General features: G+C 43.7%; 1 long non-coding RNA gene across 1 annotated transcript; it reads right to left on the bottom strand.

Annotated features, from left to right (window-relative positions):
• Nucleotides 1–2,112: 2,112 nt before the first annotated feature.
• LOC146857374 (uncharacterized) lies at nt 2,113–3,336 on the bottom strand. Its single transcript, XR_014979573.1, has 4 exons — nt 3,076–3,336; nt 2,930–2,981; nt 2,777–2,829; nt 2,113–2,690 (listed from the first exon to the last, which is right to left on the bottom strand). It is a non-coding gene; the product is annotated as an uncharacterized LOC146857374 (long non-coding RNA).
• Between the last annotated feature and the right edge of the window lie 9,909 nt (nt 3,337–13,245).

The following is a 13,245-nucleotide window of genomic DNA, read 5'->3' as shown; positions in this document are numbered from 1 at the left end:
GTCTGAAACGTGTGCTTCAAGGTGGGACAGTCGGTCTTCATGCTTGTCCATGCATTCTTTTATCTGTTCGAGGTGGCTAGTGAGGAGATCAAGCTTGGCATTGATGGCACGCAGACTGTTTTTGACATTGAAGAGAATTTCTTTGAGGCCAGGCTTGTACAGAGAGGCATCTCCCCGCCGCTTCTGGGGTCCATTAGCAACTTTGTCAGGTTCGGTTTGGCGTGTCTGTCACTTTCCTTCAAAAACCAGCTTTGACTGGAGAGCCTCTGGCTTCCCCATAGCTTAATAGCTCGCAGTGCAGGCAGTCTTGTATATGCAACACCACCACCGGGCCAGCCCTAATCTGCCTGGTTGGGGGAAGTGGGAGCGCACCTTGCCTCCCAGGGCCCCTGGCAAAAGACATTTGTTCTTTTCTTAGTGTCCTATATGACTCAAACTGCATCTCATTGATTATACTAAGCAAGGTCAAACCGGGTCTGGCATTTCTTTTTCACAAAAACCAAATTCTGACTGTTCCATAGAACACTTGCCATTGGAGCTGGATCAAGGGTTAATAACATATGCACAACACAATGGATTGGCATGCAGACCAAATTATTTACCAGTGTCTGAGATTAATTCAAGTAGCACATCCACCTCTTCATTATTTTCTATCACTTTCATTTAGCCATGAGTATGCATTTTCTCCTCAATGACTACCACTGCAGTGCTGGGCCCTCATAAAGAACTAACTTTATTTGTCAGCTTTCCTATCAGTTGTGTTAGTGTCCCTGTTCTTTTGCAGATGACTGCAAATAATCATGCTTTATAAATATTTTCAATTATCCATGGACAGGTAAAGCTAATGAAATGTCATGTCAGAGTTCCAGTGCACTGCACATGCATCTAGAAAGTTTATAGGGAACACCCTTTTCTTCTTTTTGGGTCTGGTGTTAGCCAAGACCTTTTTATTTTACTTAAATATGTATAAAATACCCACTTATAGGGACTTTTAGCAACCTCTATTCATCCATTGCCCTGTAGTTGTGTCATGCCCATTTTGCTTCTGCCCACGATAGCATATAGCCATGGGTCAGACTACCTAAGCCACTGCGTATGTCACTTTGAGTGACGGCAGTTTGCTCTCTCACAAGGAGCACATCCACACACACAAGCTTGTTCCATTCAGTGTTAGTGTTTTTGTTTTTACTTCATGATTACTTTGGTATTGTCTATGTTGTTAGAGTATGATATGATAGCAGGACGTTTATGGTGCACATGACATCTTTATCAGAGCCTATTTCCTACCAATTCTGTTTTAAGTTCCTTTCAGACTGTTTCATGATTCTGAATCTGCTATTTTACAGCATACCAGATAAGATTGTGTCCATTTAAAACTGTTCTGTTTTAAGTTATCCTTTTTTAATTTCTGTGACTTTTAACTTTCTTTCCTGATTGCATTCTTTCCTTCTTTTTCTTTCTTTCTTGCCTTCTGACATTCTAGTCTTGTGTCATTCTTTTTTATCTTTCCTTTTCTTATCCCTTCTCTGTCCTTTGTTCTTTTTCTTTCTTTCCTTCTCCCATTTTTTCTTTCTCTTTCTCTTTCCCTCTTCCACTCTTTTGCCTTCTTTTATTCTTGCCTTTTTTCATTCCTTCTTTCTTTCTCTTTCCTTCTCTTGTTCCTTCTTTCTTTTTCTCTTTCTTTCCTTCTCTTTCCCCCTCTCTTTCTTTTGGCAAATTATTATTTTTTTTTTTTAGATTAATGAGGTACAGGCATAGTCTCAAAGAATAAAGGCAGCGATAGAAAATTACCGCCGCTTTTGCGGCCGTTTTCGGCCGAAAAGCTAGGATAATTTTATCGCTATATTAGCAAGGTCACTCTATCCCGTGAAACCTTGCCTTAGTGCCTGAATTCCTAACGACCATCTTTGCATCTCTAATGAGATGCAAATGGGTCGTTCCTCCCCAGGAAAACGGGAGAAATGTCGCTAAGCGACATTTCTCCTATTATCAAGCCTCATGCAAAGCAGCATAGCGACAAGAAAAGTAGCGATAACCTCTGTTATCGCTACTTTCCTTACGCCTGCTTTGAAACTGACTTACCAGAAAAACAATCTCGGGTTTTGGCTAAATGGCAGCAAGGCCGAGCCTAATAACGTCAATAAACAAAAAGGTGCCAATGCTACACTCTTTTCAACAGAAACTTAAACATAGTGTATTGAATAAAACAATACCACTGTCAACTACTTTTTCAGTTGGATTTAATCCAAGAAATTTTTTATCAAATTACATTAATTCTCTATTACAAATATGTATTACACAAACCTGAAATCCACCAACATTTTTAAATCAACATAAACCACTTTTTTTCTCACACAACCACCATCCACAATTTTTCTTTTTTAGTATTCTTCATTCTTCATTCACTTATACCACACCACCATTTAAATCACACAATCATCCACAAATAGGTCGCATACTCACTGGTCAAACACGCTATCTACACAACATGTATATCAAATTGGCATTTGGACAAAACCATAGTTAAATTCAACGAGTAAACAAAAAGGCCATCAACAAACATCAATGATTCGTAATTATAAAAACTACACTCTGTTTTCTGTTTTGTGGAATAGATTGGCCTAAAACAATAATGTCTACGCGTTTCGAATCCCTCCTCTTGCGGGGATTCTCATCAGGACCAATAATCGCTGAAAAAGACACAAACAAAATTTAATTTTACTAAATGACCCCATACACCTTGGCTACAACCGCAGTACATGTGCTAAAATCTTACCTGCAACTAAATGCTTGCAAAGGCTCCAATGGTGTTTCAAACAAACACTCAACCTGAAAACATAATTATAACAATATCACCACGACTTGTCTCACTTTATCTAAGTCATGTCAGCTCTATTATTAGTGTCGTGAAAAATCAAAATGGTCTTACTTGGAACCACTGGAGGTGGTAAAGAGTAAATTGTTTCGTTGCAGGGATAAATCTAAAAACGATAGAAATGCTTAAATTAGCGTGGTTACTTAAAACTAGTGGCAGTGGTTCATCATGGTGCATAGATATAACCTCCAATGGAATACCTTTTATGAAAGTTTGTGTTCGTCAAGACGAAGCAATCATTGACCTCAGGGTGAACTTGCCTCGACGGTCTAGGTAAAAAGAAAGGAAAATACGAAACCGCCGTTTTTTTGGTGTTTAATGGCGGATATATCGCCCTTTTATCTTCTTGTTGTGTCGATTTTAGAAGGGATTGGTCTAACCTTTAGAGAGACTCAATCGCTCATGGAACCCCGGACTTGCGGTCGAACGCCGGGCTTGTTAGGTTGGAAAACACCGTGTCCGGCGCTTACTTTACACATCACGCGTCTTTAGCGCGACTGAAAAAGGATCATGGGAAATGTAGTATCGGAGAGCTTTTCAGTGGTTCGGTCTCATATTATTCTAAATGGCAGTCATATTTTAGCCTGTCTCTGTGCAGACTGCACAACGCTTGTGGCACAAACAAGTGTGTCCTCTGTGCAGAAGGAGATGCGGAAGCAGAATTTTTTTTCTGTAATTATGGCAATGATGCGCAAGGTTAGGCTGCATTGACGTACCGTCTTTGGTATCTCTCAGTGCCAAACAAATGGCAAAGATTTAACACCTTCGCATTGCTCTTTTCCTTCCTCCCACATTTATACATTATTCTTGAATTGACAATGTAAAAGGAGAAAATCACTTAGCCCATTCATCATTAACAAAATTGAAGTCTGCATCAAAGATTATAGATTTCTGAGAGTTCATTCAAGCCATTGACTAACGTGTTAAATTTTATAATGAGCATTGCTTCACGTTTCAATAGTTTCAAATCCAAGTCTCCACCTCGATATTCCTGTTCTACTTTTGAAATAATAGTCCATCTTAATTCCTTTTCCGTATGGTTTTTTAAATGCCAATGGTTGACCAATGGTGCATTTTCAGTCGCGCTAAAGACGCGTGATGTGTAAAGTAAGCGCCGGACACGGTGTTTTCCAACCTAACAAGCCGGGCGTTCGACGCAAGTCCGGGGTTCTGTGAGCGATTGAGTCTCTCTAAAGGTAAGACCAATCCCTTCTAAAATCAACACAACAAGAAGATAAAAGGGCGATATATCCGCCATTAAACACCAAAAAAACTGCGGTTTCGTTTTTTCGTTTCTTTTTACCTAGACCGTCGAGGCAAGTTCACCCTGAGGTCAATGATTGCTTCGTCTTGACGAACACAAACTTTCATAAAAGGTATTCCATTGAAGGTTATATCTATGCATCGTGATGAACCACTGCCACTAGTTTAAAGTAACAACGCTAATTTAAGCATTTATATCGTTTTTAGATTTATCCGTGCAACAAAAGAATTTACTCTTTACCACCTCCAGTGGTTCCAAGTAAGACCATTTTGATTTTTCACGACACTAATAATAGAGCTGACATGACTTAGATAAAGTGAGACAAGTCGTGGTGATACTGTTATAATTATGTTTTCAGGTTGAGTGTTTGTTAGAAACACTATTGGAGACTTTTGCAAACATTTAGGTGCAGGTAAGATTTTAGCACATGTACTGCGGTTGTAGCCAAGGTGTATTGGGGTCATTTAGTAAAATAAAGTTTTGTTTGTGTCTTTTTCAGCGATTATTGGTCCTGATGAGAATCCCCGCAAGAGGAGGGATTCGAAACGCGTAGACATTATTGTTTTAGGCCAATCTATTCCACAAAACAGAAAACAGAGTGTAGTTTTTATAATTACGATCAACTGATGTTTGTTGATGGCCTTTTTGTTTACTCGTTGAATTTAACTATGGTTATGTCCAAATGCCAATTTGATATACATGTTGTGTAGATAGCGTGTTTGACCAGTGCGTATGCACCCTATTTGTGGATGATTGTGTGATTTGAATGGTGGTGTGGTATAAGTGAATGAAGAATGAAGAATGCTTAAAAAGAAAAATTGTGGATGGTGGTTGTGTGAGAAAAAAAGTGGTTTATGTTGATTTAAAAATGTTGGTGGATTTCAGGTTTGTGTAATACATATTTATAACAGAGAATTAATGTAATTTGATAAAAAAATTATTGGATTAAATCCAACTGAAAAAGTAGTTGACAGTGGTATTGTTTTATTCAATACACTATGTTTAAGTTTCTGTTGAAAAAAGTGTAGCATTGGCACCTTTTTGTTTATTGATGTTGAAACTGACTTAGCCATGATATCCTATGGAAGGTGGATATCATGGCTAAGTATGTGAGGCCCTATCAGCAAGCTATCGCCAAACTTCGTGGGATTATCGCTGGGTTTCCAGCGATAATCACACGTTTGGCAGTTAGCGCTAGGATTTTTATCGCTTTTGAAATAAGCGTTGCTAATAGCACGCTATCTCAGCGATAAAAATCCACGCTAGCCGGCGATAATTATCCTAGTGCTAAGTGCGCTTAGCAATAATTATCGCCGGTTGTTGCTGATATGCCCCAAAGTTTTGCAAAAACCAAGACACGCAAATAAATAAATATACTCCTGGGTAAGACAGAGAAAACCCTTTGTTAATCGGGGGCTCTTGGATTCTTTTTTGGCCTGCAGCATCATCTGTGGCTTTACTGCGCATTTTCTTCACCTGTGGGACAATGAACGTCAATTTCCTACTCTACTGACCTGAGCCCGTGAAACTGTCTTTAGACATCACACTACACCCAGGACCAACAGAACTTCGAAATAGGGAGGCATTCCAGGTGCACTTCATACAGTGCATTAGTATGTACAGAGAATCTCACATGGCAACAGTTCAAAGTCAAGGTTGAAAGAGACTATACATTATATTTAATTCCACTTAATCATACATTATTTAGCAAAGGGGGCAACGTTTGGGCCATGCATCGATGTATCATTGATGACTCTTTCTCTGTACCTTCCGAACAATGTACATAGGTTAGATTTCAGTACATGAAGTCTGAGCTTAGAATAGGAGATTTCAGGCCTACTGAGCATGGATCGGAAACTCTATAAACAACTGGAATTTTCTGCACTGAGAGCAATGCGCTGTCACAGGTACTAGACATTGCAAATGTACAGTACACACATTTAACCTCGGATAACTGCTTGCCACATTTATGGTAAAATCTGTCTCAAAGCTCAAAGGCGCATAGCGTGCACTGCATGAACACAAGCTTTAAAATGCGTGGGTCTTCTCAAGGAAGCAAACGAATTTAAAAACTAAAATCAATTTGTGTGCCAACAAGTAAGGGAAGACTCCCCTTCGATGCTGCGCAGATTCCGCCGCTGTGCTGACGGAATCTTGCGCGGGTGTGCTCATGACGGAATGGTTCCGTCATGAGCACAGCTCAACCGTGGGTCATGACGGAACCATTCCGTCATGAGCACCGAAGGGGTTAAATCTGTCCTTTATGTCATGAAAGAAAACAAGGACTAAATATAAATATGCTTTACATTCTGTACGTATATGAACTTTGAAGGACTTCAAGACATATGCATCTTACAATATATTACTCTTTTGCTTATAAAAGAGGCACAGTCTGGGATGGAGGCTATGAACCCATACATAGAATCATTCTGATAATGTAAGAGTGTAAAAAGCAATTCTTCTTATGTATACCAGTGGCAGCTGTTCTACTTGGGGCCTGACTACGAGTCAGGGGGACCTCGCCTGGTCACAAGCGGGCTGGCGTTCCTGCACCCAGATTCCCCCGATTTTACCAGCCTGAAAACAAACAAAACAAGCATTGGCATAGCCTTTGGGACCTTATAAGTGTTTAGGTATCCAGCACAATATCCTTGGTGCAACAACATCAAGTGTTGCATGGCTAAACACTTATAAGGTCCCAAAGGCGAGACCTATTGGCTATGCCAATGCTTGTTTACTCCAGGTATCTTTCGAAAATCTTCCATCTGCATAACTCAAACGTCATTGCCTTTCCCTTCACCGGTGTCTTTTCACTCTGTCCTCATGCATGTACTTCCTTGCCACAGTTCCCTTTCACCATGCCCTCTTTCTCTCTTCCCACACCTTTAAACACAGCATTTTATTTTCCTTTGAAGCCGTCATTATTTCAACAGCTGTCTTTACCCCCTTCACAAACTTTATCATTAAATGGTAATTACAACTGGTACACCTGTTACCTTAACTTTGTGTCCCATGCCATGGATATCACCCCCCACATCCTCAACTCACTAAGCCTTCCAGAGGCAACTCAGTTCGCAGAAGTCAATAGAAACACGAGAAATATATTGCACTAACATCTCGAAAAAAATCAAATACTCATAGGGAATGGAAGACGAAGTAAACCTTAAATGTAAAAATGGACTGCATCGCAGACATTGTTCTAGAGTTTGTTGAAGATTCCATCAGTGTTTTTTTGCCCATAAAGTTATGCAGGTGAATATCTGCCAAGGTAGTAAGCATAGTCAGTTTTATACTACAGAAAGGGTCTGGGAGTTCGCGGGACAGGCCCCACTAAAGCCCTAGTTTCGCACGATTTTTGACATTCCCGATTGGCAGTCTATATCGACACCCACAAGGGGTGTCTTTGCAGGATGCAATGGGTTCATCAAAATGATTTCTAGCAGGGGCCCATGACACCTGTGCGGTGAGTGCTATGGCACTGCTGTCGACCCCACATTCACCCCCATACCATTTCGAGATCTTACTGTCAAGCAAGTCTTCCAGTTCCTTGTCCTCTGCCCCAGCACCCGCCATCTTTGTTACCCCTGGAAAGTCGGTGAGGCGCAGGGACGGGGCTGCTTCTACAGTTCCATGGCGAGACCATGCTAACAGCCAATGGTACAAAATACAACCCTTTGGCCAAATAAAAAAAGAAAACTCGACATGTCGTGACTTAACTCCGCCTCACATTGTGACATTTCCAAAGTGGCGATGTTATAGACATAAAAGGCAGACTACAGCAACAAGAAATGAAAATAAGACCTTTAAACCCCACCACGCTCGAGCACGAACCCAGGCCCCACAGACCGCCTTGCTTCACTTCTGTTTCACGCCACCATTCGCGCGCGCTTGCACATTTTGTCCACACATATGCCGCAAGCCGCCAAGCGAAAGCACGCACACAATGGAAGAAGGGGGGAGGGAGGGAAATCGAAAGCACGCCACCATGTGCGCACGCATGCACATTTTGTACACCCATACACGGCAAGCTGCATACGCAAAGCGACATCTTCGTTGCTATGACAACGAAAGCTTCGCAAGATGGCGTTGGACTGTCCGCTGTCCCTACGGACACACGCATGCTGTTTGCTTTGGACAAATGGCGAGAGCAGCCATCTTTGTCCATGCAGACGCATGCATGTAAGCCCTCGGGAGAATTGATTGCAAAAGGCACTTGCATGGCGAGAATAGCGCATGCACTGCTTTCGCCAGGCGAGACCTAAAAACATAATCACACGATGTTTCAACATTCATGCCTGTGTCTGAGAATTGTTTTCAGCAAGAGAGGAGCATGTAATGCTCGGTCTTGCTATGGCTGCCACCTTCTAACAGCAGGTGGCAAATGTGAGTGTTGAAAATCCCAGCAGAATGCCACCCTGTACAACTGCATCCACAAAGTTATATCCCATTCTGTGGAGATCAACTTGAAATTGCACAGTATAAGTTGTGTGTTACTTTGTGTGCAGAGCTTGCATCCCGCCATAATTGTGCAACTTATATTCAGGGCCTTGGTAGTGTTAGCTCAACCTGAGAATGTCAAACAACACCTCAGGAGGATGTGAATGTGCTCAAAGAGTGACCCCCACAGTGTTATTAATCAGTAGCCAGGAAGAGGGTTAAGGAATGATGAGCACTGCACATGTGTGAGTGGGCCTTATTCAGACTGCTTGCCCTTGCGTAGTGACAATCCATGAATCCAGAGCTGAACAGAGACCACAGCAGAAAGCTTGCCATGGTTTTGGGTAATACATATCACGCAGCAGAGAACTGGCAAAAACACCGACTTCATGCCTGTTGGACATGGTCCTCTTAGGGGGAATTTCCCTAAAACCTTTTGCCCTCCTGGTTGTTGCCAACTCTCTTATCCTAACCTTAGAACTCTGGGCACTTTCCCACTGTACTGCACAGGAAAGTGCACACACCCTTCCTGCACATGTCAGGATAGGGTTTTTACTTGATTGGGTCAGGTGTCGTACCAGTGAGTGCCCTGTAAAGAGGTACACCACATATCCAGGATAGGTGTGACACCGGCTACTAGGCGGATGCCGCACTGATTGCGCCACCCACCTGAATAGCCTGTCAAAAATGTCTCATACTCAGGGTGGCCGGTCTCTATAGCCAACCCTGAGAGGCCCGTTCACTACCACCAAACTGGGTTAGGTGAGTGGCCAGGTAAGAACATCTGTGTATGCACTGCCCGGGTAGGGATGAACCCACATGTGGGTTTTCCCTTTCTAGAGGGTCGGCTGTCCCGATAAGACACTTTCTGGGTGTTGCCAATTCTCTTGTTAAGGCCTTAGGGCCTGGGGTATTTTCCCACTGTAAGTGGTGTGAAAGTGCATGTGCCATTCCTAAACATGTCAGGAAGTGGTGCTCACCTGAGGTTTTTAAAACGTCAGTCAGGTCTGCCATGGCCAGGAGGTGGGTACACACTCACACCTATTATGTTTTAAGACCTGGGTCCGGCCTGCCACTACAGGCTGGTGTGGCACTTGCACCGATAGCGCTCGTAAATATATGTCCAGCTTGACGTTGCAGGCTGGTATATGCTTTGCACCGATGGTGCTCCTAAATACGTGTCTGGCCTGCCACTGCAGGCTGGTATGCGCTTTGCACCGATGGTGCTCCAAAATACGTGTACGGCCTGACATTGTAGGCTGGTATGCGCTTTGCACCGATGGTGCTCTTAAAGACGTGTCCAGCCTGCCATTTTAGGCTGATGTGCGCAATACAGTGACTCTGACTGGCCTGTTTAAGTCACTAGCTATCCTGAGAGAACCTTTCACTTCGACCTAAGTACCCCGAGGGTATGTCTTAAGGGGTGAAGCGAGTGGAAGGTGAAAGGCAGGGCAAGTACAGATGTGTGTCCCCTGCCTGGGTAGTGAGGAATAACCATGCATGTTTTCACTGCGCATGAGGTTTGCTTTTCCCATGGCTAACATGAGAAAATGGTTGAAATCACTTCAGACTGCAATAGTGGATTGATGTGGAGCAGCCTCATGATGTTTCATATCGTTGAATGTACAGCAACAACCCCTTGCAAGTGGTAAAGGTGGCTTTGTTGTAATTTGTGCAGAAAGGCCACTACAAGAAAGTGGGCATTTATCTGCTCTAAACTCTTTGTGTGCCGCTTGGCTCCAGTCCACACTGGAGGTTGGGGGAAGGCATTCCCCAGCTACAGCTATAAAACACTGGGCATGCAAATGGATCATCAGACCTCTGCCATTTGCGGACAGGCTGGCGATATTGGAAGAAGAGGTTTTGACACTTGGCCTCCGGAGCCAGATTATTGCCCCACTAAAGATAAAGCTCTACATTACATGGTCTCATGGCAGACAGGAATTAAACTGGGGGGAGACATCTGTGTTTCAACATGAGATCCTTCTTTGAACCACCCCTAACTTCAAGGGCAAACTCCACTATAAATACTGGTGCCTTACTTCAGCATGGGGTGAGAGATGATTGTGGGGACTTAGGAACAGAGATCCTGGTCTACGAAGGGACCTTGTGCCCTTCCTGAATAGTAACTGGCCTGGGCCGACTACCTGCTGTTGTGTGACACCCTGAAGTGTTCTCTCCAAGGGCTTGTTGAGATTACCTCCTGTTCTTTCAGAGGTCTCAGGGACATCAAATATCTCCTAAGAGGGATACACATCATGCCCTCTCAAATGCCCACATTGTCTGCTTGATGCCAACTAGTAGTGCGCGGTGGAACTAAGAACTGTGCCTGGTGAGAAGATTTCCTTGTCCGGAGGCTGAAGTCTGGCCCAAATCTAAGGTGTGTGGCCCTCCTCATCGTGGGTACCTTGGCATGCATAAGCATCTTGTTGGTGGTGAGCAGATTCACCCGTTGCGGGACCCACATGGCCCGCTTGGTCGATCGTGCCACAACTCTTGCGTGTGACACATCGACTTCATGCTCATTGCGTGCGGTGTCCAATTCACAGGTTGCGATCCTCTGTGGTGGGTGCATAACCATAGTAGTGTCTCATTTTATATCGTGAAGCATTGCTGAACTTGCGCCTGTGTGTGTGACCGAAACTGTTTGGTGCGAACAATATCGACATGTACCAGAAGTTGTGCCGTACTTCCAGGGAGTCGGCCCGTGTCTGCTTTGGCCCGTGTCTGCTTCGCATCCTGTGTGTTAACTTCTTGAGTGGTTACCAAACCCCTTTTGCCGACTGCCTCTTAATAGAACTTCTGCCTACCCCCATCTGCTTCTTGGGACCCTGACTAAGAGGGACTTCAGCCGCATGCAGCCTAGTGCCCAGGAGGGAAGACAAGGTGTCTCCAATCTGTGGGTGTAGCATAGTCGGGGTGAGAAGGAGGGTGGAGGGTGGTTTGGGGCCACGGGGTCTTCATTGTGTAACCAATTACCCTGCTGGGTATCAGTGCATCTCATTAGGGTGCTAAATGCATATCTGTGTGACCACTTCCATGCAGACTTGTCTGCTATCCGTTGCACTGCGTAGCGGTGAGGAGTGAGTGTGTGTGTGTAAGTGACATTGGGGAACCACCCTTGATTCACAACACTGGATTGCGGTTTGTCTGATATGTAGATTTTTTGCCTAAATAGCAGTACATGTGACATTGGTTTTACCCGCATGGCCTCGGCCCAAGGTGCTGCTAGAAAAGTGTTATCATTTGTGGGCCGTACATTTTTCTGTTGTTCTCATGATCCAAGGTGCACCCTATAACTGTGTGGTATTGAATTATAAGAATTGCTATGATGTATATCGTATTGCACCACATAAAGGTGCTGAGGGAGTGTATATTAGGATCTTTCCCAAGTGTGAATATTAATGAAATCATTTGAACATGGCTGGGCCTAGTACTGCTAGCAATAATTCCCAATGTAATTCATGCCTAGAAATACATGATGCTTATGTTGTGTTGATCATTATGTGTGTTGAATACAAATGTTATTTACGTACATCAAGTGTGAAGTATCTTTTGTGACACTCTAGGTATTTTTCGTGAGTGAGTGCTGTGCCAATGCTTTACACTTTGCCACTGTGGTAAGCCTGACTGCTCAGTGCCTAGCTACCCAATGGTGAGCGCAGGTTATACAGTGTGTGAAATCACCCACCCCTGATGGGAGTGGCAGGTTCTGCCTGGTTGGTGTACTGCCTCAGCCAAACAGAAAATGCCAGTTCCAACAATGCCACACTGTTACGTTTTGAGACCCTGCATAAATACAGCACTGCAGGGAGAAAGTAGGCTTTTTACCGCTCTACTGGGATCCTCCCACGACACACAACTGCTATCATCCCAGGCATTATTAGCACACCATCAACACTAGCAAGCATGAATGTATGTATGTATTTACAGATGTGTGAGTTTTCTAAAGTACAAACCAAGGTTTTTTTTTACAAGCCCCTTGCGCCACTGAAGCGTCACTTTTAATATGGGAAAAAGTGACCTACCGGCGGCGCAAGGGGCTTGTAAATAAGCCCCCAAGTTGTTAAGCAACAGAGTACTGAACAAAACCCGAAGTGCTCACTGACAGATTGGGCAAGTGAAGGGTTTGTGGCAGTGGTAAATTTGTTGGCTATGGCATGGGGAGGAGATTATTTTTAAGGTGAATACAACATGATAGCATGCTGTTTCCAGAGGTGGTTTTCAGGTTCCTTCAGAAGTGGATATGAATCTGCTGGACCTGGATTCGGAAGGAGCTTCTGACACTTCAAGGACAACAAGCCAAGGCCCAAAGTCTCACCATAGCCTTCTGTATTTGAATGGTCTCAACCCTGGCTGTACTGCTTGATTTTACTCGTGAGCCACCATAAGTCATTATTCTGGATGCCACATGTTCTGATCATTCCCTTGATGCCACTTGCCATGAATCACGAGGAGAGGGGAGGGAAGCACTCTGTGGAGATCCCCCACCATGGCCCCAGCATCAGGAGGTGGCAGAGGAGGGGTAAGTCACAACCAATGGGATGAAAGTTAAATTGATGATGTTTGTAATGTCATGCCTTTGAAATATGAGTGGTACAATAGCATCAAGTACTGAGGGGTGCAGCATTACAGTTTCCCTTTCCCTTTGTCCAAAAGAGCACATGAT

The sequence above is a fragment of the Triturus cristatus genome, chromosome 3_2, assembly GCF_964204655.1.
Source record: "Triturus cristatus chromosome 3_2, aTriCri1.1, whole genome shotgun sequence".
Classification (NCBI taxonomy): Eukaryota; Metazoa; Chordata; class Amphibia; order Caudata; family Salamandridae; genus Triturus; species Triturus cristatus.
This window is presented reverse-complemented; position numbering and strand designations above follow the sequence as displayed.